The sequence below is a fragment of the Theropithecus gelada genome, chromosome 18, assembly GCF_003255815.1.
Source record: "Theropithecus gelada isolate Dixy chromosome 18, Tgel_1.0, whole genome shotgun sequence".
Lineage (NCBI taxonomy): Eukaryota > Metazoa > Chordata > Mammalia > Primates > Cercopithecidae > Theropithecus > Theropithecus gelada.
In genome coordinates, this window is record NC_037686.1 from 31,797,400 (window position 1) to 31,801,797 (window position 4,398).

At 37.8% G+C, this 4,398-nt stretch overlaps 1 long non-coding RNA gene across 1 annotated transcript in view; it reads right to left on the reverse strand.

The window, feature by feature from the left end:
- LOC112611689 overlaps nt 1-3,934 on the reverse strand; it is a 568,873-nt gene extending 564,939 nt beyond the window's left edge. The window contains exons 1-2 of the long non-coding RNA XR_003116712.1: nt 3,843-3,934; nt 3,267-3,298 (exon numbers count right to left, since the gene is read on the reverse strand). This is a non-coding gene — a long non-coding RNA (uncharacterized LOC112611689). The remainder of the gene's footprint in view (nt 1-3,266; nt 3,299-3,842) is intronic.
- Nucleotides 3,935-4,398: the final 464 nt, after the last annotated feature.

Here is a 4,398-nt window from a genome sequence, read left to right on the forward strand (position 1 = left end):
TGGCACATATACACCATGGAATACTATGCAGCCATAAAAAAGGATGAGTTTGCGTCCTTTGTAGGGACATGGATGCAGCTGGAAACCATCATTCTTAGCAAACTATCACAAGAACAGAAAACCAAACACCGCATGTTCTCACTCATAGGTGGGAACTGAACAATGAGATCACTTGGACTCAGGAAGGGGAACATCACACACCGGGGCCTATCATGGGGAGGGGGGAGGGGGGAGGGATTGCATTGGGAGTTATACCTGATGTAAATGACGAGTTGATGGGTGCAGCAGACCAACATGGCACAAGTATACATATGTAACAAACCTGCACGTTATGCACATGTACCCTACAACTTAAAGTATAATAATAATAAATAAATTTAAAAAAAAAAAGAAAAAAAAAAACTTACTGGGAACTGAGGGAAAGTTAATCCTTTCTAACTATGGGTAAGTATTTGGCTGCACTTTGTGTATGCTCTAGGGGTTTGTGGAAGGCTGAACTTAAGAGTAATGAAATAGTGCATCTGGTGGAAGAAATTTTGAAACAAGAAAGTGCTCGGGCTGCTGCATTGTTACCTCTAACTACTTACAGTGAGTTTTTAGAGAAAAGGGAAATAGAACAAAAAGATTTGGAAAATTTGCAGTCTGGCTGTCTGATAGGGAATAAAAGACTATTTTCAAGAGAAATCCAAAGGTGCAGCCAAGTAGACTGCTTACTGAACATTATCATATATAAAAGGGAACCGGGTGCTATACATCAAAACAATGAAAAAAGGCCCTGAAGGCCCTGAAGGCATTTCAAAATTCTTCAAGGCTACCCCTGCCATCACAGGCTTAGAGGTCTAGGAGGACAAAACATTTTTGGGGGAACAGGCCCAGATTGCTGCTACCCTGCCCCACCTTGAAACACTGTTCCCCACATCCTTGGGGCAGCCATTATTCAAACGGTCCCAGGTATGACTTGTACTACCACTCTAGAGAGTGCAAACCGTTTAAGTCTTGGTGGTTTTCACATGGTGTTAAGTTTGCAGATGAACAGAATTCAAGAGCTATGGAGGCTTGGTGGCTTCCACCTAGATTTCAGAAAATGTACTGAAAATCCTGGGAGCCCAGGGAAAACCTGTCACAGGGCCAGAGCCACCATAGAGCCATGAGCCTCGTGGAGCTATTGAAGAAGGGCTGCTGCCATGATACCAGAACTGTAAAAGTACCAGAGTATAATTCTAGCCTGAAAAAAGTCACAGGCACTGAACTCTAACCTGTGAGTAGTCACATGGGGTGTACCCAGCAAAGCTATGGGTATGGGATTCCCTGAGGCCTTGGATATCTGGCCCTTGCTCAGGTATGTCCTGGAGACAGCACATGGAATGTAAGACTATGCTAGAGCTTTAAAATTTAATGTCTGCCCTGCTGGGTTTCAGATTTGTGTGGGGGGTCTATTACTCCTTCCTTTGGACAAATTTCTTTTTTGGGGAACATAAGTACTTACCCTATGACTGTACAACTATTAAACTTAGGAAGTAAATAATTTGTTTTTGATTTTACAGGCTTACACATGGACTTTGGACTTTTCAGTTGACACTGGAATAAGACTTTTGTGAGTATTGGGATAGAATGATTATATTTTGTACCTGAGAAAGACATAAGTTATAGAGGGCCAGGGGCAGAATGCTATGGTTTGGATGGGGTTTGTCCTCACAAAAACTCATGCTGAAGCTTAATTGCCAGTCTGGCAATGTTGAGAGGTAGGTCCTAGTGCAAAATATTTGGGTCATGGAAGCAGATGTCTCATGAATAGATGAATGCCCTCCCAAGGGAGTGAATGAATCCTTGCTCTCACAGACTGTATTAGTTACTAGACAGCAAGTTGATATAAAAGTGAGCTTCGCTTTCTCTATTCTGTCTTGCTTTGTTTCTTGCCACATGATCTCTTTGCACACACTCACTCACTTTTCCACTTCTCTGCTGTGTTTTGATCCAGCACATAGCCCTCCCCAGAAACAAGTCAGATGTGGTGCTATGTTCTTGGATTTCCCAGCATACAAAATCATGAGCTAAATAAACGTCTTTTATTTGTCAATTACCCAGCCTCAGGTGTTCTGTGATAGCAAAGCAAAACAAAGACAACATCCATTAAATGTATTAAATGAATTCCCACTCAGTGTCAAATTCGAGAAATATAATTCTATTCATTTCTATCCACTTTTCTGTTGGTTTACTTCTTTTGGTTCTTACAAAGAAAAAACAAAAAAATCTAGCCAACTATTTGTACAAATTTAACAGATAATATTAAATTCACTTAGAAAAATAGACCAATTTAGAATAAGGTCAGTATAAGTGAAGGTCAGCTACAGTTTGGAATGAAGTCAAGGGTTGATGCCACCTCACACATTCATTTAAATAATTCTAGATGCACAGTCTAGCTGTGGAGTCTGCAGAGAACTAATCTCTACCTCCTGAGAAGAAAGAATGTGGACATAGGCCATTCAAGGACATGAATAAAAGTTAACAGACTTTGTTCCACCAGAAAACTGGTGAAATCTGGGTCTTTGGGCATGATTCCTAGAGAAAAAAAAACTAAAAACCAAAGTTAAATCTCAGATTCATCACTTATTAACCATTTTATATTTATGAGGTTTAATCTGGGAATAATAAAAATATATAAATTTCATGGGAAAAAAGATGCAAAAGAGATAATGTATATGAAAGCACATTTAACATTAAATGCTATTATAAAATTATATGAAATTGTATTATATACATTTTTTGTATAATTGTATTCTATAATATAGTAACATGCAAATATAAAACCATCCTCAGTAGAGTTTGTTTTTCTAGTACCTAATGTATATTTACATTTTCTACTTACTTTATGGCATGAATTAGCCACTAGCAGTTACTAGATAATACACTGAACAATTAGGAATTTTGAATTCTGTTGTAACCATTAGCAGACAACCATGTTATGTTAAAGAAGCCACTCAACCTCTCTAAGATTATGCTGCCAGGTATCAAACAAGTTTGTCCCCAGCTCTAATATTTTTAGAAGCTGTATGTTTACTTCTGAGATTTTACTATTTTTTCTCTTCCACTTTTCATTTAATTTTAAGACAAATCTAATACAGGAAGTAAGTTAGAACAAAAGATGAAGACTTAAGGGAGAGTCACTTTGAAAATGGATTATTTCTCAAAAATACAAATTATAAAATTATGGGTCACAGAAAAATTAGTTTCCACTCCACTTCTCTCAAGCACATAAAAGTACTTACCAGCAGAACAGTTGCAACAGCTCAACAGTGCCCTGGAAAAGAAGAATTAGAGAAATGACTCATTCTTAATGATTGTTGCCAAGGAAATATTCAAAATGTAGCTAGATAGGGCAAGATGAGAAAAAATTTCATGGGTTGGAAGGTTTTCAGTGGCCTAGAAAAAAAAAAAAAAACCTTAAAACTCCATAAATACCAGTTAATCGGGAAAAATTATCATCTAATATTAAATTCTTGTTAGCAAATAACAACAAAACACACACAGATACACACATACATGCAAAAGTGGTTACTAAAATAAATTCACATATCAAATGCCCCATAAGTACAAGGTGCTGGGGGTAACATTAAGAGCTCTGAGATAATTCCTTGTCTCAACAAATGTATAATTTAGGTGAAAAGAGAGACATACATAGATGTTCTGAATCAGTTAGGAGGACCAAGACATCTTTCATCATCACGTGGCTTAATTCTGAAGCTCTGACTCATATATGGCAGATACATACTTCCTAGATCTTTATTATTCCAGAGTTGTCTCCTTCAACTTCTGGATGTGGGTGTGCAGCTACAGTGAGCAACCTAGCCATCAGAGTCTCCACGGAATTCTCTGCATATTTCAAATCTGGTCTGCATGTGACTTATTTCTGTACACTCTTAGGATTCCTACCTTTGGACAGGAAACTGGGTCATGGGAGAAAGAGGGAGCTGGAAGAAAGAAAAGAAATTGGTCCTGATTATCTACTTGTTGCCCTTTCCTTTGACATTGTCTTGTTTCTCTGACCACAGTCTTGTTCTGCCAGATTTGTTTCATTTTCTGCATGACTTCATCTGGATGGGCATTTCAAGCTGTGATTTCCAAGTTTGATCGCCCATTGTAGACTCTGTTATCACTGAAAAAGAAGCTTTAAAGTTCAAAGTAAGCTAGAATGAGCAATGTCTTAAAAGTTTGTATCTTTCTGATCTTTCTCTGCTGTTGGCTGCTTCAAAGAATGTCAGATTATGGTACATTGTGTAGCAAATATCTCCAATGGGTATTCTTTAAAAATGCACTCAGAAAACCAGTCTTGCAACTCGAAAGTTTGATGGTGAAACCCCTTGTTATTAATGTAAAAAACTCATTCTGCGAACAGAACTT